The sequence below is a fragment of the Corvus hawaiiensis genome, chromosome 20, assembly GCF_020740725.1.
Source record: "Corvus hawaiiensis isolate bCorHaw1 chromosome 20, bCorHaw1.pri.cur, whole genome shotgun sequence".
NCBI classification, from domain to species: Eukaryota; Metazoa; Chordata; class Aves; order Passeriformes; family Corvidae; genus Corvus; species Corvus hawaiiensis.
The window spans coordinates 7,178,672-7,205,792 of NC_063232.1; the positions used below are offsets into that span (position 1 = coordinate 7,178,672).

Here is a 27,121-nt window from a genome sequence, read left to right on the forward strand (position 1 = left end):
TGTGTCAGCCTGATCCCAGCTCCTGACACCGTGGCAGTGAGGGATGGGAGGATGGAGGAGGTTGGTGTGGGCAGAGAGCCCAAGCCCAGTCCTGCTGTGCGACCACCAGCCTTACTTGGTGCTTTGCCTCACTTCCAAGTGACCCTAGGGAAAGCAATGTGGAGGATTATGGCATGTTAATGTGCACACACGGCCTGGACAGCATGGGGACCTCTACTCAGGTGTCAGAAGAGAACAAAAACCCATTTCCAAAGCTGCTCTCAGCTGACACCAACTCGGACCTCAGAGCCTGCCTACCCCAACCCCTCTTCCAGTCACCCTCATGAGTGCGGGAAATACCCCAAATGCAACCTGCATGCTGCCCAGGGAAAGCTGACCCCCATAAATCCAATGGAAAAGCAGCCTCCCAACCAGCCCCTGTAGGAGTACGTGGTGCTACAGCTTGAGGTGGGCATGGACAGCATCAGCTCACACAGAAGGGTCCCATGTCAGGTCAGTGCAGGACCTGTGCTGTGGAGGGAGCAGGCTCCTGGGGCTGAACATGAGCAGGGAAGAGGAGGAGGAGGAAGAGGAGGAGGAAGTGCCATGGTTTGCTGTCACTTGCTGGGCTGAGAGGCAGCGTGATTCCCAGGAGAGGAGGCAGCCATGGCAGGGAGCACAGCTTGCTGGAGGTGGATTTAAACAGTCAGTGAGGGGGTGCTTCAAAAAGTAACTGAGAATGTCAGATTATGTGAAAGTCTTAGATTATTTGTAAAATACTAACAAGTAAGGCAGTAGTCAGGCTCTATTGATTAATGAACAAAATAATTGCCTCAGAATCAGGGAGACTTTAATATTTAGGGCCTTCATTGCAATAATGGCTTTCCAAATGTCTGTACCATGGCAAGGTAAATGGCAGGTTAAAAAAAGAAGTTTTTCGGTTGTTCTAAGGAGAAGGGATTGGTCTCAGGTGAGCCATCTTCTGCTGCAATCTGTAATGAACCTCAAAATTGCCACAGAAGATGATACAGACACATGTTTCACTGTTTGTTGTGATAAACAAACTGAAAATGAAGAAATCAAGAGGACCTGAACAGCCTCTCAATCTGCAAGGGTGAAGTCCAACATTCCACAATGGCCAAATCCCCACTGATCTCTTGGGAGCAGAAGCAGGCACCCAAAACAAACCTGTCTCCAAGCCAGTGCAGCTACCCAGTGCCTTCGGGGGACTCTGCTGGACAGCACAACCAGGGCACCAGCATGCAGCCTATGGAAAGCACCTCTGTGGCAAGGAGAGCAAGAAAAGGGAATAGAAGAGAAACAGAACTGAAAACAGAATTCACGGCAATGAGCTCATGCACAGATTTGTGTGAACAGCCACAGCACAAGGCACCCACCCTCTGGTTTTAGTGTAAGGTCTGGATTTTAAGCCTGGTAAGCCCAGCCTGCAGCGAAGGCTCTGGAGCAGCAGGGAGCCTGCCCGCCAGGCAAGCCAGCTCTCACACACACCAACCTGTCACCCTGAGGAACAGAAACCAAGTGCACACAACAGCTGATCTTGTGGGACTGCATCCTGCTTCCACAGCAGAGCCCATGAGACACACGAGTAATTAAATAAATTAAGGAGGAGGGAAGAAGCCACCTGGAATTGTACAGATAGGCTGCTGCTTTAGCAGCAGAGTCTCAGCCCAAGCTGCACATCGGCACCCAGATGCTTCCAGGACATGTCTTTCCTCCTCCCCAGTTCATGCATTTCACCGGCATATTTCTCAGCCCTGCCTGCCTCCCCTGCACCCACTAGCACCTTCTATACTGACTGCCATGGCTAACTCTGCTTTCCAGGTGCTCACAGAATTCCTGCTGCTGCTCAATATATAAGAATTCAATGACAGAAAACAGACCACTGCAGAACAAAGCTGGTCGTTCTGTTTAAGAGCAGCATAGTGGGATCTGGGAAAGGACACACACAGATCATCAACACAGCAAAAGAATTCCGCATCAAACACCTTTGCCAGGCTCAGATCTCACAGCACCGACCAGCACTGTTTAAACAATTGTTTAAAAAGCATCTACAACCAACCGAACAAGCCACCAGGCAGAACAAGTTCACATTTATACGTGTCAGGTCTTAAAGGTTTATCTCCCTCCCAGATAAGGAGAAAGCTTTCAGCTGCCTTTGAGAGATCTGGAGGTATTTCAGGGGATATATCAAGTTCCTTAGTTCTGTAAGCCAGCTGCAGTGAAAAGTCTTTTCAGCATTTTAAAAACATTAGTTTCCACCTGTTCCAGGACTGCAAATCTACAATAAAAGTGTAAGCACAGAACACTGCAGGCTTTCTTCTTCCCAGCAGCTCAAATACGGGTAGAGATTTCTCTTCAAGGTGAGCTCTGCAAAGAGTTTTAACCAGGGAAATTATCCCAGCATCCATCTCTAAATGTCCATGGGCTGAAGGTCTTCATCAACTCAGCCGATCTGCATAGCCCCAGGCAAAGGGCAGAGCACAGAACTGCACAGGGCAAGGCAAAGCCAGTGAACTCTGTACCACAAGACAAATGGACTTCAAATTCAGAGCTCAAAGTATCTGTTCTATTTCCACATGGATAACTCCCATCTTCTGATAATCCTCACATGTTTAGAAACCCCAGGACTTGAAAACATGTCCTCAGATAACCTGCACAATATCAAAGGTGGCAGCAGCAGCAGAGAGGCTCCGTACAGAGGGAACAGGCTCTGGGGGATGAACAACAGATCCCACGGGAGTCAGAAGCAGGTACACCCCGATAATTACCCTTGTCATGCACACACAACCCACACTTGGAAATGTAACGGGTAGCAGGCTTCCCACTTCCTTTGAAGCCTTACGCTTTAGCTCTTTAAGCCTAAATGCACTTTCAAAGCCCCGAGGTCAATGACTGGAGATTATCCAGGCAAAGGCTGCTGGGGAGAAAGCTGTTCTTTTGAGTCACTGCAGTGCTATCCCTGAAATTCAGGCTGATGACAACTCAGCATTTGTCAGAGTGAAAAAGGCTTTACAGCACCAAAGGACCAACAACAGTTCCCAGGTGCAGCTTTAGTTAAAACACGAGTGTGAAAATGCCACCCTGGGGCACCCTAATTTCACCCCAGTGAACGGGCGGAACGCAGGCTGCCCAGGCTTAGGCTCCAGGCTGCCCTGGGACACCAAAGCCATGCCCCTGTTCTTGTGGCTCAGGACAAGTACTGTGCACTGTACTTGATCAGCTGGGTTCTTTCTCAAGCATCAGAAATGGTGCAAAGCCACATCATTTCTGCAAAGGAGCAGAGGAAGAAGGCAGGTTTCTGGTCACCAAGTCAGCAAGTGCAGGAGCAGAACGGGGAGTAAATCTGCTGACAAGGAGGTGTCCAGACAGTTTTTGACAAGCCAGGGTTTAGTCCTGCCTTGCATGGCCCAGTGAGGCACATGGAGCTGTGGGAGCTGCAGACACAAGGACGGAAGAGACACAGGCAGTACCGATGGCAGCACACCCGGGACCATCTCCCTGCACAATCAAAGCTCCTTCCAGCCTCCAACCTGGGCTGCAGCACCCTCCTCCTGCTCACAGCAGGCAAAGCCAAAACCTTGAAAAGAAGAGTTAGAAGCCACCAACCTCCACAGGATTTTCAGCCTCCTCTCTTCCCTGCCCTGGGCTCCACTGCAGCTGATACCACTTCCAAATAAAACCTGCATTTGGCTGTTTGCTGCTAAAATTTTCAAGGCAGAGGAAAGGCAAACACAGTTTAAGAGGAAAGGGTGGTAAGGAAATATGATCTGTGCAATTTAATAGCAAGCAAAGACATGTGGAAAGATGGGATGTGGTTTACAAATGTAGTTTTGAGCATCATTCACACAGCCTGGCCTGCCCCAAGCCCAGGAAGAGAGCAAAGAAGGAAGACTCTGAAGCCAATTGACTTGGGGACTGGCAGCAATACCTGATCTCAACAGCTGTATCCCATATCCTGGAAGACATCCCTGTGATACAGGTCGGGGCGTCGCTGGCAAATTAATTGCACTGCTCTGGCTACTCAGATACCCTTCTCCAGTTGCTATGGGAAAAGAAATCAAAGAACAAGACTGGCAACAACGTGAAAAAATGAAGCAAAGCATGTGTTTAAAAGACTTGCTGGCTGCCAGCCAGGGTGCTCAGCACCTTCCAGGTTGCATCCCAGAACAATTAGTCTGTATGCAGCCACTGAGTTTCCCAACATACTGCTCCTCTCTGCGATGGAGACGTTGGCTCTACCCCAGCAAAACACTTAAACACATTCTTGAACTTGAACTGTGGTCTCAGGACATCAGAAGGGATGATCACACATGTGCCAAAGTGTGAACAACACAGAAAATCTCAGCCTAAAAAATGTGGAAATGCTCACAGGAGTGTCTGGGTAAATGTGTTTCACATGTGTCTCAAAGAGAGCTGCCCCGTTACTCTGGGAGCCATCCCAGGACTCCTTTCCCAGGAGGAGAGGAGGACAACAACATTTTCTTCTACATTTGCATTTTCTTAGGCTAGCAGGGCTCTTGTCAAGGCAGTATCAGAAATAATTGTCATTGCATCCATCCTCTTGGGTGGGGTCTACCTCCATCCATCTTTCTTCCCTTCACCGGTGCACACTGCAGCACACAGTGTGCCACTGAGGAGAGGTGACTCACTTGGAGGCAGCTTTTGAACTATCCTCATCTAGAAGGGCTTTTTGTGCAGTAACAACAGCAAAACATTAACATTATTACTATAACTACGATTATTATTACTATTATTATAATATCATAATGTATCAGTGCCATTCTTTTGTCTTTGAGGCTAGCAACAATTGGTAAATTAGTTAGGTAAATTTTAAAAACATTTTAGAACACAAAAAACCCCTTCTTCTGCAATTAAGAGACAAAGCAAACTAGAAAACTTCTTGAGGAAGTGATAGATTCCTCTTGACTTGAATTCTCTGAGAGGAACTGTTGATAAAATCCTCCACACCTGTGACCCAGGAGATCTAGCACAGACAAGTACAGAAAACTGAAAACCTACAAGCCTGTGAATTATTCTCTATTACTTGACAAAAGACACCCATAGGAGAACTATTTTTAGCCTTCCTTTCACCAGTTTTGTTTAAAAATAAAACCCAATTCTTCACCTGTTTTTGAAAATCTTGCCTAATAGATTTCTCTAGTGCCTGTCACCTGCTGTGACCTGTGTTTTACAGACAGTGCCAACTCACCAAGGGCCAAAACCACAGTTACACAGAGGAATTAGGAAGAGACACTGCTGCTCAGGGTCACCACCTTAATGGTCAGTGAGAGAATCCCAAATTTCTGACTGCCAACCTCTGCCTACTTCATGTGCCTTTGTACTCTTCCTATAATGAACACACCTTTTAAAGAGTAGATCTAACACCAGCATGGCTTTTGTAACAACACTACATCATCATTCCTGACACAACCCAAAACTGGGCTCATGCTTTCAGACCTGATCCTGACAGTCAGTGCACTCCCACTTTCAACATTTGAAGCAGTGAGTTTAGCCACATCCAGCTTAGCAAAGCCTATGCCTCAGCCAGCAGCAAAACCCCATGTCACTCCCTTCATGACTCTCCCACTTAAGCTGCAGCCCAGCCACATGGGTCGAGTAAGATGCAGAGATCACACTGCGCCACTGAGCTCAACCAATCCACCAGGAACCTACATTAATCAGGAATTAGATCAGGAATTGATCCAATTCCTGATCATTGTGCTTGTTGCAGGATGACTGTGAGATCAGAGAGATGCAAGATTAGAAAGAAGAAGAAAAACCCAATAGGTTTACTTGCTATATAAAGCTTAGAGTGGATTACAGAGGAATTTCCCTAGGCTCTCATATATGCTATTCCCTTGCTTATACATGTGCATGCTTCTGAACAATCATAACTCAATTTCATCAATATTTTGATAATAGAAAAAATATAATTACATATAAATAAAAGTTGAGAACAGGGTTTTATTTGCTCAGCAATGTTGACTGTGTCAGGGGGACAGCTTCCATCTGAGTGTGCTTTTACTCACTGCTGGTGGCACAGGAGTTTGAGAATAGGCTCAGACTTGCACCTACCCACAAAAGGGACTCACTAGAGTAGGCTGAGAACAAAGCTTGAGAAGTCTAATCTAAAGCCTGAGATCACTCTGCCTGACCAGTAAGCAAACAGCAAAATTAAAGCCTCGCATTGCCGTGGAATTCAGGCAAATCTCCTGGGATACACTGCACATGCAAGACAGAGCTGTTTCCTCTCCTGTCTGATAAACCATTCCATCATGTTCTAGATGCTATTAAAAAAATTATCAAAGGAAGGGGTGGAAATTTTCAGCTCATCTCCACCCATCCCATTCTGGAAGCACCCAAAGAGACTCACTTATTCTAAAAGTGACTAAGACATGAGTCATCTGATGAGTAAGCACATTGGCTCTGGAAATCTTATTCAATCCATGACCACATCCAAGTCACTGCATTACCTAAATCATTTATCCATTTCATACATTAATGCAGCAGCACTCCAAGGCCAGGAAGAAGCTCTTGTTTCCAACACCAGGGTAATTGCAGCTGATCTTGTCACGCTATGATAGACAGAGCACCGCCAGGAAACCCTGTGCTGAACCAGCAGAGCAAAATCACATGGTGAGTCTGCATATAAAGTGCTCTGAAAGTCATCTTTGGAGATGCCTCTAGCCTCAGCTCCTGAGTTAAAGTGTACTGGCACCAGCCAGTGGTGCAGCTCAGCAGCCCTGCACAGGCAAACACAAGCCCTGCTCCTGGCAGCAGGATGCCAGCAGGGCTCCGTGCAGGCAGTGCCAGGACCACAGCTGAACACTTTCAACGCCCTCCTGTTACTGTCCCAAAAGCTCTCACATGAAGCTGCAAAAGCATTAAGTTAAACCACTTATGAGGCTTAGATATCTCTCCCTTAATATCTTAAATATCTATTCTGGAGGAATATGAGCACCTCGCAAAGCAAATTTGCTCATCTTCACAAACACCCTGTGGGATACATTCACAGGCAGGGAAACAATGCTGGGGAGAAGATGTAATCCCCATGAATCCTTCTTAACAGACCCCAACAGACACCTTGATGCCTTTGAAATGCTAGCTTAAGATCCAACAGGAGATCTGTGGCTGATGTTCCCCTGCCCTCTTCCGAAAATCCTGGTGAGGATTTCCTAAAATCAGTGAGCAGGTCTGGTCTGCCCTCTGAAGGCCCCTCACACCTCATCCCCAAGCACAGCAGCAGTGATGCACCCAAAAGGCAGCCTGGGCACCCCCTGAAATGATGAGTCTGTTCAGTCTGTTTTATAGCCCACTGCACAGCCTTTCTGCAGGGCTGCTGATTTCTCTGTGTTCCATCAGCACAGCTCAAAAAGTACACTTGTAAGTGGAATAACTTCAAAGGACTAATTTAAGTTGTTCCGTACCATTCCACTGGCATTGCACTACAACCAGTGTCTTGATACTGCATTTCCACAGCTTTAGGTTTTCTGAATCTTTCAACAGACTCACAGGAGAACACAGCCAGAGTTTTCACCTGAATGGCCAGCCCTGTGAGCATCTGCCTTTACACAGACAAGGGTAAAAGAATAGAGATTTCTCACCAGGGTGTGAATTTGCAATTTGCCTCTGCTGGACTATATATTAACAGTAACCACCACCCGCTTCCTCCACGGAGCCAAGGCCCCTCTGCCTTCATTATTCCCTTTGGCACTGAGGAAAACTTTTCATCCCTTTGCACTGAATCCAGTGACCACAACTCAACCTCTCACAAACTGAGGTCAAATAACAGGACTAAATCCCATAAACACAGTCAGCCTTGTCTCCACAGCTGCTGTGCTGGCGATCTTCCTTGCCTGAAACATCAGACCATGTCTGCCCATGGCTCCTGACCACCTTCCTACATCCCACTTCCCTCCAAGAACTTCCAAGCTCACCACAAAATAATCTACTAAAAGGGAAAACAACCCACCTCTGGAAGCCGAATGGAAGAACGCCCTCGCAACAGGCTGGCCTGAGGATGAAGAGACTTACACAGCCCAGAAAAACTTTGATGTTACCACAAAGCAGCAGCTGCCAGCACTGATGGAGAAGGATGAAAAGGCTGAAAACTTCCCCAAAGGCTCCTTACAGCTGCCTGCAGGTGCAGGTACAAGACTGACACAGGATAAGCTGGTTTTCAGCACCATTACAGCAAACACCTCTGAAGTTGTAGGTGGGTTGACATTCACCCCCAGAGGGTTTGCATGGAGGTCCTCAGACTGACAGCTCAGCTGTGACCACAGCCCAGCTGCTCCCAGGATGGCACATGCACTCACACACACCTTCCCTGACATTTGTGCACACAGGATAAAGGGAAGAGCTGCGATCCCACCAGCACATCCTCATGCACTGCTCTCCATGGCCATCGGGTCGGATGCACCAACGAAGTCTCCAGGAGGGAGGAAAACCCGACAGCCTTTGAGAAGCAGCTCCATCACAAATCCACTTCACACTGAGGCAAATGCATCCCCCTCTCTCTCACGCTAAAGGCATCCTTCCAAATAAAATTACCAGCTCCTCTGCTGTGCTCATAGCATCATGAGATCTGTCTGCTCCCTGCTGGGATAACTGCTCCATGTGTCTGCCTCTGTCCAGCCACTCTCCCAAGCACTTGACGGGGCAGCAAAACTTCACTGGCCTCCTCCAGCTCCCCTGGGCATCGCTTGCTGGCTGCTGGAGGACTGCAGACCAGCATGGTGCCATGGCACTTTGAACTTATGCCTCTGGCACTGGTGAAAAAGGCATTCAAGGACAGACAGATCCTCTGAGCAGACAAATAGCTGTACCTTGGGGAGAAAGAGAGGCAGGTAGAAAGGAGCTTACTGTTTTCCTTTCTCTGGGGGTTCTCTACAGAGGCCTAAGGACAGTCTCACCTCTGCAAACCCTTCCTCAGCTGCTTGCATCCAGCCCATGGACAAGGCAGGACTGCCCCCGAGGTAACCAGCAACACAACGCCACAGCTCTTTCCTGGCCACTCAATTCAGAGGGAAGCAAAGAAGCAGCAGAAAAACACCCAGGGTAAAACACTTTATAAAGACCATCAATTAAAAGCCCCCCATTTCAGGCTAAGGGTTTCACTCGGCACAAATCCCAGAGAGGTTACACACTTCACACAGATTTCTCAGCCCCTGGGAAGGCTCCTTCCCACCCCACCATAAGCACATTAGTGAAGTTCATAATGAGAAAGCTCCCCAAGGGGAGACCTGTGTGCAGCCACCACCATCCTGTCCCACTGCCGGCACTGGATCTGCTCCATGGAGGAGCACTGACTGCAGCCAAGGCAACTTCATTGCCACTCTGTTACAAACAACCAGAGCTCTCTGAAGTCATTAACTCATATAAACATTTCACCTCTGTTTAGGGAGCTCCATTTTTACAAGCATTCACACATGAAAAGAAATCACTGAGTGCATTCAAGTAAAGGTAGAATCAAGAGAGGAAGAAGCTTCTGCTAAAAATACTGGAACATTTTTTGTATTTTGTGCCACGCAGTCTTTAAATCCTGTTACCTTTAACATCTGCATCTTCACTTTAAATGTTCTGCTTCCCCATACTGCTGCTGTATTTTTCAGAAAGTCAAAGCAGGCCCAAGCATTTGTGGTCTGCCCAGGGGAGACTAGTCTAGCTAAAGATTTGTGCTCTTCCCCACCCTTCTCCCTTTGCTATATCTTGACTTTTAGACAATAAGTTTGAGTCTGTCACTGACCCTGTCCTTGTACAGCATCAGTGCCATCACCCAGTATGAACCATCAACAATATAAATGCAAAGTTCTGCTTGTACAAGGGCTGGCCCAAAGCTCATTGGAAAGACATCTCTCTCCAATGGCACATGGACCAGAGCCAGCATGAGCAGAAGAGCACAATTTGCAAAGTTGACTATTTGGAGAATGCAATCATGCAAAAACATGATCTTCCATCAGAATGTCTTTGCACTTCCCAACAGACCAAAAAAAGTGTGTGCACACATACAGGTATGTTTTTATCAAGTATTTTTGGCATAGGAAGCATTTTGATGCCATGGTGACGGGTGCATCTTGTAAGCCCTTAAACATAATAGATAGAGATAAACCTGAAGCCAATTAGGAAAACAATACTGCTGTGCTTATATGATCCACAGCTACTCTGAAAGGGACAAATATTTAACTCCTATGAAAAAGATCAAAACAAAAACCCAGATCCATTGGTAAACAGATTAATCAGACTCTTGGAAAGCTCATGAGGGATTGGGTTCAGTCTCTGCAGCTGTTATTAGCATAAGCCCTGTACAGCAGTAACAAAAGACCCGCCTAAGTCCCACGGTCCTGTTTACTTTGCAATGAGACTCTGCTCAGGCTCACATCATTTAACATACACACTCTTAATTAAGGGGACAGGACAAGAGGAAGGAGTTGGCTGAAGTTTATACTGCAGTAAAACAAAACTCTTAATGGCCCTTTTTATAAGGGTAGGACTACCGGTATGGGAGAAAACAGAGCCCCAGTGCCAGCAACACCTTTCCTGATCCAGCAGAGTCTGGGTGTGATGCTGTGCAGGGCCCCCACGCTGCTGCAGGGCAGGGCCCCAACCCAGGTACAGCAAGAGCCAGTCCTTACCCAGGGAGATGAAGCCACGTCAGGGACAGGGGGGAACCAGGGATGACCACATGCAAAGTAAGGAAAAGGACATTGTGTTGGCAGGAGCGAGCCTGGAGCAGACAGAGCATCATCCAGCTCAGGGCTGGGGAGGCCAGGCACAGCCACAGATGGACTTAGGGCAGGAAGGCTCCTGCTCACCAGTGCCCCAAAGGTACAGCCAAGAGAAACGAGCCTCAGCACAACTCCAGAACTGGATGGGCTCCTTGTGTGCCACTGGCTCCCGGGAGAGGCTGCAGGGATGTCCTGTGGGAAATGGGTTAATGGCATGCAGAGTGAGAAGTCTCCACAGGAGAGCTGACAGGTAAATGGAGCAGGGGAATGACAGCCTGCTGAGGAACAGCATCCTGCACCCCTCATTGGGCGTCAATCACACGCTCCCCAAAAATCGCCAGATTAGAATTAAATAGAACGCTGCTGCCTCCAGACCAAAAATTATTCATTCCATAAAAAGCATTTTCATACATCTCTCTTATGACTCTTCCATTCCTCTCCAGGCCCACTCGCTCCTCTCCCACAGAGGAGTCATTTGATGGAGGAACTTTTCTGATTGCAGCATCCTGCAAACTTTTGTTTGTAGAAAGCTTAAATGAGCATATTCCTGCAGGGATGGCCAGTGCCAGAGGCAAGGGCCTCCAGTTTCAACAGTGACAGCAAGGGACAGGGGATTCCTCCCATTGCAACTGAGCATGACATCTACTTTGCTGAAGGCAGAGGGAGTCTTGCCACCCCTTCCACTGTGATTTTATCGTATTGTTCTTCAAGATGTGCAGATTAGAACTAAGTAAGTATCTCAACACATGCTTCATATGCTTAAGTCTTGTTAAAGCTAAGCAAATGCTTTAGGACATGTACTGCTTCAGGAAGCACTGGTGGATGGGATGTGTGCTTTGCTCACAGCTGGGCTTCACATGAATTGGTTTTCCAGGCATAGCTCAGGAACCTGGGCAGGAATAGAGATGTTGGTGCATGGTCTCACATACAGCAACATCTAACAGCAGGTCCAAGGAGCACGTGGAGCCAGCAGGTTGCTGCAGTGTGCCCTGAGAGCCCGTGGATTCAGAAGCAGTTGCATGGCTGGGACAGGTAAGAGCCACTTGGTTTTTTCATGCACTTCTCTATTCCAGCCTGGAGGAGAAATCACTGCTGTAGAAGCAGTGAACAAGCATTCCAGAAGGCCCTGCTGGCAGCCCAATGCTTGGGAGCCAAGTTTAAACTCCTGACTGTCATCGCTTCATCAGACAGAGTCAGACACGTTAACCCCACCTTGCTGCTTCACCACAAACTGGGGCCAGCAAATTCTCTTGCTGGGGCTAGGAAGACTGAGCCATCACTAAGCACCTCCCAGGTCCTGTCCACTTGCAGATCTCTCTCACTTCCCCTGGTGCTTGCACCAAGTGCCACACTGTCACCTTCCACTGCTCAAACTCCCATTGTCCAGAAACCAACTGCAGCACTTGCATCTCCTGCAGGGTTTAACTGGGACAAATGCCATGTTAGACTCTGCTGAACTATTGCTTGGTGAAGACTGTAGAGAGCCATAACACCAACCAAAAGGTTTCAAGTGGTAATTAATCAGCTACAATAATAAATAATACATATACTTTCAAGTGTTTACTCATTTCCTGAGTATCTCCCATAAATATCTAACCAATAAAGCACACTTTAAACAGTGACTTGTATCTTTTCCCTTCTGAGCTAACTCTGTGCTACTTACTTAAAATAGGAAATTCTGTAGGAGAAAGACAAGTTGGAAGGTAACAGAATTTTGGAAGTAGCTTGAGCATTCAAATTTGCTCTGAACAAAATATATTTAATGCAAGTGTTTAAACTTTTCTCAGTCTTACCTTACTTTACAGACAAAGTTCATACACCTGTTTTAATCCATTCAGTCAGTTGGGCTGCCGGTCTACAGCTCTCTTCAGCAAGTGTCACATGTGATGTTCACTGGTCAGGCCACACTCCTGCCAGGCAGAGCTGGCCCATGCACCCTTCATGGAAACCAGCACCAAGAGAAAATCCTGACCTCAAAAACACAGTCCAAGCAACTTTCACTGAAGTGCAGGAGCTTTGCTTTTAATGTAGATGGAATTTCTAGTTCAAGTTGTTGAAACGAAGTGTTGTGTTAAAAAATAAGAATAAAGAGATCAGTGCAGATCTCCCCCAAAAAAGGAAACCGGAGCTGTCAAAACAGCTGGAATGCTCTCCACAGCCTTCAGCATTTGCTTTAAGTGGCTGGAAAAGGTCAGTATCATTTAGCTCTTAGCAAGGTTTAAATGAGCTTCAGCCCTTTGTGGAGGGCTGGTCAGTCTGACAGTTTTAATATTTGACAGTGAGCCCCAGAGCCCTGAAGACACCCTAGCACGGGCAGTCAGGACCAAGAGCTGTCACCACCACTGTCCTCCCAGGGAAGCTCCTGGGTCCCACACTGGCCTCAGTCTCCTCTCCACCACAGCCAAGGGACACTCGGCCATAATCACCCATCCCACCAGGGCTGACCAGGCTTTTAAGGTACAAATTTATCAGAAAGGTGCAAAAAACCTACCTTAATATTCCAGCTGGTACCTAATCCCTTCAATTCCCCTGGAGAGGTGCTTTTCATTTCCAAAAAGAACCATGAGCTAATGTTCTTGCCAGTGTTGTTAATCAGAGCAGCAAAGCCTCTTTTCACTGTGCAGGGCCCAGGTGAGTGTCTCCAAGGGATTAGCTGTTACCATATTTAGTTCAGTAAAGGGTTTATCTCAGCCATGTTCACAAAGACAAACTATGAAGACATTTGCCAGCTGAATTCCTGGGGACTGACACCTCGAGCAGCCACAGGGCTTGGAGTGCACCCAGGAAAGGCATGGAATGGTAATTGGTAGGAGTAGGGAGTTTTTTACCCCTCTCCAGCACGAGAAGCCAGGGCAAGAGACAGCTCTTTTTGAGGGATAAGGCCACTGTCGGCTACCAGCCAAGGGATGAGAGGAAGGTGAGGGGACAGGAGGGATGAGGGAGCCGGGGGCAGGAGAGAGAGGATTTTCAAAGCCCTCCAGGGCAGGCACCAAGTCTCTGAGCTGATGGGCACAGCAGCTGCTGCCAGGGACACGTGGTTGCCAAACCCATGAAATGTATCCCAGAGAGCCTCGGAAAAGTCCTCAGGGTGAAACCACTGGACTCGTGCCACCAGCTTTAATCTGGAGCTCAGTCAGGTTCTGCTAAGCACTGCGAGCCAGGAGCAGGGCTAAGGGAGGGACTAGTGTCTGCAGTCACCCTGAAGGCTGCAGAGCAGACCACCAGTTAGGCATCCAGGCTCTTCTCAAACCAGTGAGACTTTCCACCTATGAAGAGGAATTATGTCCTAAAAATCTAGACTTTGTGCACCGCTGTTCCTTCCAGCATTGATCAAGCATTTTGATTCCTAACTTGCTGCCTGCTCCACCCTCTTGAGCAATAGCTCAGGTTTTCATTAGTGCCAAGGACAAACACTGAAGCTTTGGGACTGCTTCCTAAACTCTTCAGCAGACCAGAGGGAAATTAATATTTTCCCTCTTGCTCATCGAGAAAGCAGGCTGGGGTGGGTCTGGAAAGACTTACAAAGCCCTGGGCACTCAAGGATAAGAAATTCCACTGTGGTGCTGCCTTCCCTGCTCCCCCAGCTCGCAGGGGGCTCTGCTGGCATCTCGCACCAGCTGCCTGAGCACTCAGTGCCTGCATCGTGCCAACACTGCTCTGCTGCCTGTGCCCTGGAAAGAGCTCTTCTAACAGCAATGTCAAGTGGCTGAACAAAGAAATATCAGAAAACGGGGCTGGAAGGAGAATGTCTGAAGATATCAGTGAGCGGGACATCACTGGGCACTTAGAAGAATGACAAAGGCAATTTTCACAAATGGAAGGGTGAAATAAAGGAGAAATGAGAGTGAAGATTGAAAACAATTTCCTACTGTTTGGCATGCTCTAAAATTAGTGCTGTAATAGATCTCATCAACCAGCATTTATTTTCCATTCTGAAGACAAGAATTCAAATAAGCTGCAGCAAGAGAAGCGCTTGCTTAGCTGAACAGCCGACCTCAATCACAGGCAGCAACACAAACCAGGCTGTTCCAACCCTGCTGGATCTTGCTTGGGATTTTCAAAAGTGACAACTCAAGTTGGAGACCCACTTTCCTCAGCCACATTCCAACCCCACCAGTACAGAGGTGACAGAGCCTCTGGAGCAGGAAGGGACAGGCTGCCCATGGCAGACCTGCTCCAGAGATTTGCTGCATTCATACAACTGTAGGAGAGAACTGAGGGAATCCCAAAGTTACACGGCCTGGACAGGACCTGAGGCAACAGGTTACACACCCTGCTTTGGGAAACCCCTGCTGTTAATTCTCCTGATGGCTCTCTCTCCTGCTGTCCCCAAGGAACAAGCCCTGCTCACCTGGCTCTGCCCGGGTAGAGAGTCCCCAACAGCTCCAACATTTTGCTGTGACTGCCCAGGGGCACAGGGCCAGCTCTCACCTGGCTGGGCTCAAACTCTGTCCCCAGAACCTGCACATGGGTCACCAGACCCCAGGTGGAAATGCTGGCACACATCCACACCCCTCTTGCTGCTGTTCTGATCTGCATGTCTGGGGGACCAGGCCCACAAAGTCTGGCACAAACAAAAGCTGCATGGTTTTGAATTCAAAAGGCAAACAACAAATCTCTACAGGCTTCATCTTGCTGCTCCCGTAGCTACACTCCCTCCTTCAAGAACGCACATACATGTAAAGGTATTTTACACACAGTGGGGCTGTGCAGTACCAGGGACACACAGCAGTGCCTGGGGAGCTCTGGAAAAGCCCCCAGACTCAGCTGGGAGCCGCAATGGAAGCACTGATGTGATGCACCCACTGCTCTTTCAAAGTTTGAGAACAAATCCCTGATGGCAGAGGAGAACTGGCAGCATCACTCAGCTATGAGGTGTCAGAGATATTTCAGGCAGCCAGATATTCCCATGCAGAAACCCAGAAAAAGTCACCCCCTCACTCCCCCAGCCGCCTCTCTTTGCATTACTGCTAGCATGGATGTGACTCACTAGAGCTGGGTTTATATTAAACTCCTGAAACAGATTGTTTGGCTGTTATGTAAATCCAGTAAATGTTAAAACACCAGAATAAATCAGTCAGGCAGTTACCACTGCCAGCTCTCCAGAGACATCCAAGGGACTGATTTTTTTAAAAGATAGAGGTGGTAAGAGATGAGGGGGAAACAATAACAACAACAATGATAATAGTGACAGTAATAATAACAGTAATAATAATAGCAATAATAATAACAACAACAATAATATCACCACAGCCTTTCAGCACTTTTCAGGGGGAGCTGTGCCAGTGGCCGCAGAGCCCCCACCAGTACTGCAACCAGTCCACATACAGTCCTGCCCAGCCATATACAGGCATATCCCCCAACTTCTGCTCTGCACAGGTTATGCAGCATCACCTGCACAAGACACAAACTCCATGGCAGCAGAAGTGCCTCCTTACCACGCCACCTGAAACAGCAATGTGACCTCAGGGGAGCTCAGTATGACAGTACTGATGCTGGGGTTAGGACTTCAGCCATATCATGCTTTAAAATAAAATAAGCCCCAAATGAGGCACGAACATTTTTCTTCCCATCCTGTCACTGGGAAGGAGGTTCTGCCTTAGGAGCTGCCCCATCCCATGGTGCAGAGGGCATTTGCCACTCAGAGAACAGTCTCCCACTCGCAGTGACATCAGCAAGCCAGCACAGGAACAGATTTTAAAATTTGCAAACACAAGTGTTTTTACCCGAAACCTGATTCCAGGTTTATAAACAGTCTATGGGCCAAAGGATTAGTCAGAAAAATTATCTGGCAAATAATCTGCAAGAATAAGCAAAACCAGAGCATATCACCATCTGCTCAGAGATACCTCCTAAGGCAGAAATGAGGAGCCTTCAAATTAAAGCTTTCACTTTGTATGTAATTGTTGATAACCAGGCCATTGCACTCAAAATACTCCCATAGCTACATCAGCAACCAAGAAAGGAAGCAAGTAGAAATTAGGACCCCAAATCTTAGTTGTAGTGTAAAGCATGTTGGCTGAGTTGCCACTTGCATGGGCCACATGGCTCAGACCAAGCCCCTGCTCAGCTTCAAAAGCAGCTGGAGCCTGTGGGTCTGTACAAATGTGATTCCCACACCACTGGGCACATCTGGGCAGGTACCTCTGGGAAGGGCACAGTGACCTGCCCAGCCCATGCACTGGCAGAGCACAAGTTCCATTTCCAACTGCCCTGGAGATGAGACTGCAGAGCAACATCATCACAGCACTGAAATTAAGAGATCTCCGAGCTGTGTTTAATTAAACATAGTCTGGGAAAGTCTCTGCTTTTGTTAAACACCGCCTCAAAAGAAAAGGGCTGAGTAATCCACCAATAGGGAAAAATACACTCTTTAGCTACAAGGTGTTATTATTATAGGCTTAATATCAAAATGGCTTGTTCAGCTTATTAGGCTGCAGCAAACACTCCCAGCCTTGGCAAGACTGATATTACAGCTCTGTATTTCACACTTACATAAGCACTCAAGGCTTGTATGGAGAGGAGTCTCCTGGCCAGAGAGGGAAGGCATTGATTTGCACCAGGTCTCCGTGGCCCAGTAAAACTGGCCAGACAGACAGCAGAGGAGTTGTGTCTGTACTGGGCACCAGCAGGGACGGGAGCCTGCGCTGCAGCAAGGCCAGCGAAACCAGCGGTGGGAATCGATGTCCCTGACTGGGGCCAGCAGCATCACAGGGGCTGCAGCAATTGCACACACGATGGCACAAGCACAGGCCAGCAGGGAAATGCTCCACAGGTCTCCTGAACACTGAGGACACCGTGACCAGCACCATACGTTTGACCTCACACCCTGCTTAACTCGGGAGTCCTGGCTTTCTCCTTCTGCAGAACAGAGATGATCACCAACATGCAGGGAAAAGGTTTTGGAGCAGAGGGTTAAGCAGTGTTATTGCTTCTGAGCCTGCCCTTGGGGACAGTCCACACCAGCAGCCAGGGATTGCTCTGTGGCTCTGCAGCACTGTGGGGTTGGTGATGCATCGCTGCCTCCAGCACCCGCTCACCTGCCTGCAGGTGCAGCCAGCCCCAGGCTGACCCCCCATCTCAAACACCCAAGTCATTGAAAATAATAAGTATAACTATCTAAGACTTTCAAGACACCATGACATTTGAGGCTCTTTTTGAGTATTTGGTGCAGTAGAAGGGCTCACTTCTCAAGTTGAAAAACAAACCCTTTCTCTTTTATTTGTTAATTAAATGCGCTAATTGTATTCAGATCTCATTTTTTGTGCATAATGTTTTGCCCATCTGTTTGATTAAAAAAGAACCCAACCACCCAGCTTCATTAAGCTAATTAGATGCATTCAGCCATTGGTTAATATTCTGAAGTACTTTACAATTATTCTCCCCAGTTATTACATCTCCTCTGAGGATCTTATTTTCTGTACTAGACTCTTTATTAGCCAGCACTCGAGTCAGACTGCATTTGCCCACTCCTTACCAACATGCAAACATCCCACCAACTGCTTCAATGGTTTGTGATCTAAGACATGGAGATAAATTTATGCCTTCATCTGGCACTCTTTGGTTCACCCTGACCTGAAAACACAGCAGCTTCCTCCCTCTGTGCAAGAGGGTTCAACACTGCAGGAAGATGATGAAGTGTTGAAGAGAGCACTACAAATTCTGTATCCTGTGGGAGCTCCCATGTGAACTTTTAAAGGGAAAAACAGTCTCAGAAAGCCTCAGGACCGCAGTCCCAGATGGGCCATCCTAGAGGATGAAAAGTGACACCAACTAAATTAGTGTAGCCATGGCTTGGCCATGTGGCATCATGTGAGTGAGCTGAGTGAGCCCTGCTGGCAGTGCAGTGAAGGGTTCTAAGCTCTCTTAGGGTTCAGGTTTCTGTATAATTTGTGATCAGGCAACCTACCTGTATTCTGGACCTCCCAGGTGTCCCCAAGCTCTCTGCTCCACCACGGAGAGCACGCAGTAGCTCTGAGGCTTGGTCTTCACACACCCCACCATCACTGTCCATTGCTTCTCCAAATAACCCAAATTTTGGCCAGCAGCCCAGCCCTGAATCAGAGCAGTCCCTGCTCAGCCTCAGAAGTGGTCACAGGACAAGGATCCTCCAGGACCAAGCATCAAGGGCAGGAAAAGGGAAAGAATGGCACCAGAATGATGGCAGGAGAGAGCCATCAAGGTGAGAGAAGGTGAAGAGAAGCAGCATAAGCCACCTTGTCCTGGTATGAGCAGAAGTAATGACTGGAGCCCCTCACTTTTCCCTTACCATAACATCTTCCCCCTCTACCTGGACATCTATTTCCTTGAAAACTTGTGACAAATCCTTGCAGCCCTAACCACAGCAAGACACTTGAGTACAGGAGGACAAAAGCTCCAGAAGCAGATGGATGGCAGAGGGAGAGATGGGACTGACAGACAGAGATGGACAGCAGGTATCCAGCTTGTCTTTCACACAGGGTCTCATTTCAGAAGGAAAACAGATTAAATAAATTAATTTTTTTACAGAAAGCACTGATTTACACGGTTCTAGTCCTACCTGGTCCTGGCTGACACCAAGACCTTCCATGCCGAGAGGGAGCTGCAAGAGATGAAACTCTCCCCACATGTGCATTATGGAACTGTGACTGCTGTTCCTTCCTGAACCAGCCCCAAGTTTGAGATGTAGGTCAAGAGCTTCTAGAAAACAAGCCAGCAGATCATTTATAGGAAAAGCCATACTGAGTCAAGCCATGTATTCACCCTGCCCTGATTTCTGTCTCTAACAGTGGCCAGCAGTGGATGTTGGGAGGAGTGCTGCTGCAGAAACTAAGAGCTTAAAAATAGTTATGATAATGAGGAAAAGTTTAGCATTTGGCCTCCTGACAGCACCTCCTGGCTTCAAGCAGTCACTCAGGGAGCCTTGACAGAACATCTTTGAATTAGTCTACAACCAATTTGAAGCTATTCTTTCAGTCTCCACAACACTGTAGGGAATTGAGCTCCGCAGCATGACAAACCCTGTGCAGAAAGCACTATTTGTGCCACACCTGCCAGGCAAACAGGGGAGTTCAGGCATCCCAGCACCAATTCCACATGGTGTCAGAGAGGATAAACCACACACACACCCACTGCCCCATGACCACAACCTGGGGTCAGCAGGAGCCAACACAGGCACTCTGCACAGTGCTACAGGGCCAGGGAAGAAACTGCCCTCCTCTATTTGCTTCTGCAGTCCCAGCCCAGCCTCTATTGTTTGTATGTAAAGAAAAGAGCCAGTTTTCATTCTCTTGTTATAAAAGGTGGTTACACTTGCAAGAAATCACTTGGTAGCAGTTTAACTGAAGGAGGAAGAAATTTAGAGTTTGAGGCAGCTGTGATTTGACATGGGCTGACCTGGCACCTGAGGAGAACCTTAATGACATTTCCTTCCAGCCAGCCTGCTCTCCCTGGTTCACACTGTAATTAGCTTTCCCTTTTTGACATCCAGGCGGAAAGCCCAGACCACACTTAAAAATTTGGCCACGTTATTACAACTTTTCAATAGCCTGGCAACAGCATCAATTAATAGAGAGCTCACTGCCCCACTGTGCTTAATGCTGTAAGAAAGGCAAGCTTTGGCTCAAAGAGCTTAGAATCAAAGCAGGCTTTAAAAATAGAGCTTAAAAGTTGTAGTTTAGCTTGGCAGGCAGGTAAACACCACACAGCTGCTTGCTCACAGACCCCTCTCCAGGAATGGGGGAGAGAACTGAGGGGAAAAGAACGTAAAATTTGTGAGTTAAAAACAGTTTAATAGGATAGAAAAATAAGAGAAAATAATTAATAATAATTTAATTAGAATATACAAAACAAGTGATGCACAATGCAAGTGGTCACACCTGCAGACCAGTGGCCAGGCAGCTCTCCCTCCAGCTGATACACTGCAGGAGAGGTGGGACGATCCCCAGCTTTTGTGGAATCTTACCAGTTCGAGTGAACAGGTCTGCAGTCTTTCAGAGAGGGGAGGGGTGTGGGATCAGGCTTCATTCCCAACAAGCTCTGCCTCCCTCCCTAAGCACTGGCCTTCCCCTGGGGACACAGTCAAAATGAAAGAGGGAGCACCAAGAGCTGGATCTGAGGTCCTGGGAAACATAAAACTAGCTGCTCTTCTGCATCTCCCATCACCAGCAACATTTCTTTACATCAGCCTTAAGGGGAAATCACACTTGCCAAGGACTAACTCAGACTGTTCCCTAAGTGCCACCAAGGAGTAGGTGAGCTCTGCTGCACATGGGCTGAGCTATGCCTAAATCAAGAGATAAGCAGGGCTAAAAAATTCATGTTGTTAGTCAAACTTGAGAGCAGTGCCGGCTTTCAGCCAGGGGTTACTCCAGATGTGCTCCATGTCCTGCATCCCGGGCTTTGACTGCTTACTCCTCACACAGGTCCCCAGCAGGGACAATGACCTTGTCCATCTGTGAAAGGGTCACAGATCCCAACAGGAAAAACACAAGGCTGCAGATTTCCAAAGGGACAAACCCAGTGCTTCGATTCCCTGAATTCTTTTTTTTTCCAGGCTGAATCCACCTCCTGCCACAGACTCCAGTCACACTCCTGAATGCCAGTTCAGAGAAACTGGTCAGTACCCATGGGAGTGGGATGCACCATCCCAGCCGCCCACTTGGGAAGAAGGCAGCAGCCTCACAGGGAAAGCTGTCCCCCATTAACCCAAACAATGCAATGGGTGGTGGCTGGTCCCATCTCCCTTCCACCTGATGAACAGTGTGATCCAGGTGATCTGTGCCAAAGCTGGTAACAGCAGTAGCAGCCCCACAGCATTATGTGAACTATGGATTTCCATCCTCCAGTGAAGCCACTAACACCCACAAACCCCAAAATCCCTTCAGTGGTTTCTTCTTGGGATCAGCCAATGTACCAGACAGCCCAGAGACAGGAGAAGGATGCACTTGCCTATGAGAGACTTGCAGCAGAACACTGCAGATGGGACATCTATCCTGATATTTGCTCCTCTCCCTCCCAAGCTTCCTTGTTTTTCTTAAGATGATGTCTGCAGCTAAATGAACACATTACAGCAGAAATTTTACTCTTAATTTGTCCCTTGGGTGTTTTGCTGACCCTACCAAGAACTATATTTAAATGTGCAATTTCCTGGCTAGACTCATTTGCAGTCCCTTCCCCCTGGCTGCCTGTGCAAGTCTGGCCCAGAATCCAATTAGCTACTACCACCCTTTAAATCAAAGGAATTACACTCAAACAAGAAAAATAAAATTAAGGATTTTAATTACATCATTCTTATTATATGTCTAAATACTTACAATTCCCATGCTCTCTGGGAGGTGGTCTTGAAAGGCTAGAAAATGACAAGTTTCCAAGCAGACAAAATTGTAGCCAGAACAAATTAATTTGACAGGAGACTCTGCCCAGCCCAATCACCAGAGCATGTTTGGTTTAACACACTGCAGAGCTGGATGTAGGACCTGCCTGGCACTATGGAAGGAGCAGCTGCTTCCCAGCACCTGCGAGAGGTATGGGGAACCCAAAGGCTTCCAGCTTCTCACATGAAGCAGCAGCTGCATTCCATCTGGTATTCATGTCAGGAATCTGCTTTCATCAGCATCAGCACCACCCTCCCCAATGCCTAGGAGGTGTTTCCATTGCAGCTTCCAAAGTAAAGTAACTCCTTTGCTTCTGAGAGTTTGCTGGTTCACACTTAGTCCTTGACTGTCTTCAGCTGGTCCCAGTGATATCCAACAGTGTTCCCAGCTGTGCACAGGAACAAGGCAAGGAGAATGTGGATTCCCAAGGCCATAGAGCCCAGGGGCATGACAGAGGGTGTTTTGTTCCTTTCCCAGTCACATCCTTTAAGGCTCCACGTTTTGCAGTCAGGTTCCCAACTGTGTGATGCTGTGGCTGTTCAGACTTAACAGAGGTCCTTCAGAGTCCCTTCTGGACAGGCTTTCCCACCCCCCTCCAGCTCACCGGCCTGTGTTCCAGCTCTTGGCTTCCTGCTAGCCTCCAGGACCTACTCAGCAGATCCCCACAAATCCTTTGGCTCTGGTGAATCTCCACAGGACTGTCTAGCCAGGGGATGGGGCTGTGCAGGGCAGGAAGAGCCAGGTACTGTTAGGCTGGAAGACATCAGGAGAGCTGATGTTATTTGGCTCAAACTTTCCAACTACCAGCACTGCTCAGCCTGGGAGATACCAGGGCCACAGAGCAGTTCAGAGGAGGTCAAGGACTTTGGAACAGCCAAGTTGCTGCTGGAAATGTTTCTGGTGTTTCTCAGTGGCAGCAAATAAAGAGTGGCTGGGATGACTTTGCTTTAAGGTATCAACTGTGATGTCCAAATAAGCTTCAGCTCAGTCCATCCCAAATAATGCAGTCAGCTGGACCTGCTCTGGGAAAACACAGGGGCTTCACTCAGGCCCCTGAGGAGCCACACCTGCCACCAATTCAGGTTACTGCAGCAATTCCACATAGGAACTAAACAACTCCTCTGTTGGATAGCTCAGCCTCCTGGGAAGTGGAGCAGGAGGGGGTTCAGCGTGAGGCATGGGCTCCTTGCCAAGAAAGTAGAACGAGAACTGCACAGGACATGACAGTGGAAGGGACAGCTCCAGAGAGGCTCAAGTCAGTACATGTGCATGGTGGGACAGGGATGTGATACAGGAGGGAGCATTGCCAAAATAAATGTACTAAAACACAATGATGCCCTTCCTTTTGAGAGGAACGGGTAGAGACGAGGACATGGACGGGGCTGTCAGACACTTTTAAAGAAAGCCATCAGCTAGGAAAACCAAATTCCCCAGAAGATGAGCAACTCTGAGCCATCTTCCCCCTCTTTTGCAGGCAGCTATGCTGACAACTTGCAAAAATACTCTGCAGAGCTCCCTAACCAGTTTGATGGTGAAGTGTCAGCACATTTCTAGGTTAATAAAAGCTGGGGCATGGGAGGAGAGAGGAAAGGAAGGAGATTGATTGTCTTAGACAAAGAGATTGGAATGGATTTCACAGCAGGAGAAGGTTTCAGGGCAAGGAAAAATTTATTCATACCTAAAGAGCATGGAATATTAAAGACTCTGGGTCTCATTTCCTCCACAAGACCTTAGTGGAATGAGACTCTCAGCACTTTGCAGTAACCACAAAACACCCTCAGTGAATCCAGGTGGTTTTATCCAGCTCACAGCAAAACCTTGAAAATCCCTTGGCATTGCAGCCATGGCATGAGCAAGTAAGGGAGAGCAGTGAGGGCCAGGGATTGCCCTGGGGATGAGGGGAGGGGGCTTCCCCTGGGATACTGGGCAGGCACAGAACCAAAGGCAGCCCAGCAACATGCTGCTTTTGGAGTCAAAAAGACTTCTCTTTAGATAACAAAATGCTCTGAGCATCCCCAGAGCATCTGCCATTTTTTTATTCAGATCTGGAGGCTTATTTTCCATTACTGTGGCACTTCAGACACTGCTATCACCTGGGCCTGATGCTGCACAGAGAAAATGCTGGTCCCTGCTGTGAAGTTTATGCTCTTAACACCATAAACAATGAGGCAAGCAAGCAGATGTTTGGATGAACACAAGGAAAGCTGTATTGGTTTTGCTCTTTTATTCCTTTGGGTGGCTGAGAGGATGTGCCACAGAAGAACCTGTCCCACCTGTGGGAACTATCTCATATTGCCCTCTTGCATCTGTGATAATCATTCTGCATGGAAGACAGATCCAGTGGCATTCAGGTGGAGCAGAGACACTTTTCAGCTCCTTGGAAACAGCAAACTCCGAAAATTAACCAAAAATACCAGTTCCATTCTGCATTCAGACTTAAATCAATCTACCCAGCATTAAGGAGTGGACTCCAAGCAATTGCTATGAATAAAGCATGCCTTTTCACTATTCATCAAGGCAAATTACAAGCACTGCTCACATCAAACTGCATGAGAAAGGACAAAGCAGAAGCCTGATCAGAGTGTGGAAGCACCCTGGAAGAGATGCCTGATCTCTCTAACCTGGAAGTGCACATTAATAAAACAGCTAAGAACACTGAAATTCATGCCCACTACCACAGGACAAGCTGAGCCAGAGGACCTTGTTCTCCCTGTTATAACAAATCACACCCTGCTCATGCAGTAACCCCATACCCCAGCCCTGAGAGGACACGTTTCTGTTCCCCCTGCACTCAGCAAGGATCGGCCTAACAATCTACACTTGGACATCTTTCACTTTTCCAGCCCCATCTCTCAGCCTGGGGATGAGGTGCTGACACAGAAGGGCTAAAAGACTCATCTCAGGTCTGTTTTACACCGTGCCTGCTCGCCTCAGACATCACTGAACTTTGTCAGTCAAGCTGCCTGACAGCTACAGAAAGGTCAATCCAGATTTCAGCATCAAAGCACCTCATCAGTGAGAGGTCAGCAGATGAATTTCCTGTCCTCATACTGCCACTTGAAGCAGGCACACCATTAGCAAGCAAACCCAAACCCTTGGTTCCAGCACAAATAATATCCCAGAACAGCACTACCGAGACAACATTTCTAAAACCAGGTGTTAGGAAGTGTCAAAATTAAGACTTGACTCATTTAGGTGGTCGGCTTCCACATGTGTACTGTAATAGTTTGTCATAGGAACACTGCACCAGGTCCTACTGCCTTTCAAGTACCTTGATTTCTTTGGCACAGGGTTACCACCTTCTATATATCACCAGTATCCAAACCCAGTTCTCTCTCCTTCCCTCCCAGTTTCTCCACACTGATCTGTAAGCACTGACAAAAGACAGGGGAGGAAGCTCTGAAGCAGTAGAATACATTTTTCCAAGGCAACACTCCACTCATTGAGAGGAAAATCCCTCCTTTTTCTTTCATGCTACCATCAATCACTTCTCACACGCTGCAGGAAGGAAGCCTCCTTCCCCAATGGAGCCGTGGCTCATCCCCAGATCACATTCATGCCAGGCTCCTAATGAGGAGGCAGCTCACACATCTTCCAGCTTCTTGTCTGCAAACAGTCAAGGCTCCATGGGCTGGGCTGGAATGAGGGAGAGGGAAGATCTGGTAGCAGATACCCAGCATGAAGCAACAGCTACAGACCCTCTTCTAGGCAGGGTCCCTTTGAACATCCCAAATTCTCTCTGAGAATTAGAGCAGCAGAGCAGACTAAGGGCACCAGCTGCATCCAGCACATGAGGAGGTTCAAGGGCAGCAGAAAAGCTCTGGCAATGCCTGCGTGTTGCCAGTACCATGGTGAGGAAGCACAAAGGCAGGAGGTAGTTGAGAGTAACTTTGACAGAGCTGGATGCAACAGCAGGACAGCGTGGGAGCTGTGATAATTAGAGCCAGCCTCAGGTAGGTACACACATACACACAGTACTCTGCAAAGCTGTGCTGGCTCGTTTTTTTTCCTACTGCCACGCAATTCCTTCAGCTTTATCTACTGTGGATGTGACAGCCTCCAACTGTGGGCTTCAGAGGGCTGTGCCCATGTTATTTGTGTACAGCAAATCCATCCTCACCAGCTCTTTTGGGGGGTTTAGGACTCGCTTCTGTTCTATAGAATGGAAATCTGAACTACTGCCTAGAGCGGGAGAGGGGAAGAAGAGACAGACACCCCCGATAAAGTCTCCTATGACAGCAAAATAGTCTTTGAGTTAAAAAAAACACTCTCCCAAAGCAAAGCAAAACCAAGACAAACTACAGAGTGGGTGGTGCGAGCTCTGCTGCACTCACAAGACTGCAAGACAAAATTGTGACCAATCTCTGCAGCAGAGGCACAGCTGAGGAACACCAGGAGGAGAACAGCAGCACCTGACTGGGAGCACTGCTCCAGCACAGCACTGAACTGTCACACACAGGGTACTGCAGTCCAGGTCACCAGGGTAGGATCATCTCATGGCTCTTGGTACCACTGATTTTAACACTCTCACCTCAGTCCCAATCAGTCACAAACACAACACTAACACATCCTCAGAAGGTGTTATTTAGCCTGGGTTTCCTCAGCACTTTATTCCTCCTTTTCACACCATAATGGAGCCCCTAGTTTAACACCCATGCTAAGAACTCAGTTTTTGGGTCCATCTGTGAACTGGAGTTCCAGTTTACCAAGGGAATCGGTAGCCAGAGGAAACAACTGAATGAGTCTTGTCTTAATTTAACATCCTACATATCAAATTTCTTCTCCAGTTGAAAGCCTCATGGGTCTGTAGGACTTGCTTCTATGCTTAGAGTTCAACAGCCACACCAGAATCTCTGTCAAGTGAGAATGCCAGTTAAGACTTTTTTCCTCTGAAGTTGAAGAAAATGTTACCTGCACAGCTGTGCAGTCTTGCCCTGAAGTTTCCTCATGGCAACAGAGACTTAACATACATCCAAAATGTGTCATTAATGCTCTGTCCTCAGAAGGTCACAAAATCACAGTGTCACTTGGCTGAGAAAA

At 47.8% G+C, this 27,121-nt stretch overlaps 1 protein-coding gene across 2 annotated transcripts in view; it reads right to left on the reverse strand.

Moving 5' to 3' along the window:
- Positions 1 to 22,977, reverse strand: part of CAMKK1 (calcium/calmodulin dependent protein kinase kinase 1) — an 85,471-nt gene extending 62,494 nt beyond the window's left edge. Inside the window, exon 1 of one of the 2 annotated variants that reach the window (XM_048324323.1) lies at positions 22,022 to 22,977. The gene's annotated coding sequence lies outside the window, so the exon portion shown is untranslated. Of the gene's footprint in view, positions 1 to 13,218; positions 13,318 to 22,021 lie in introns of those variants that run through there. The other variant, XM_048324322.1, reaches the window with a different exon arrangement.
- Between the last annotated feature and the right edge of the window lie 4,144 nt (positions 22,978 to 27,121).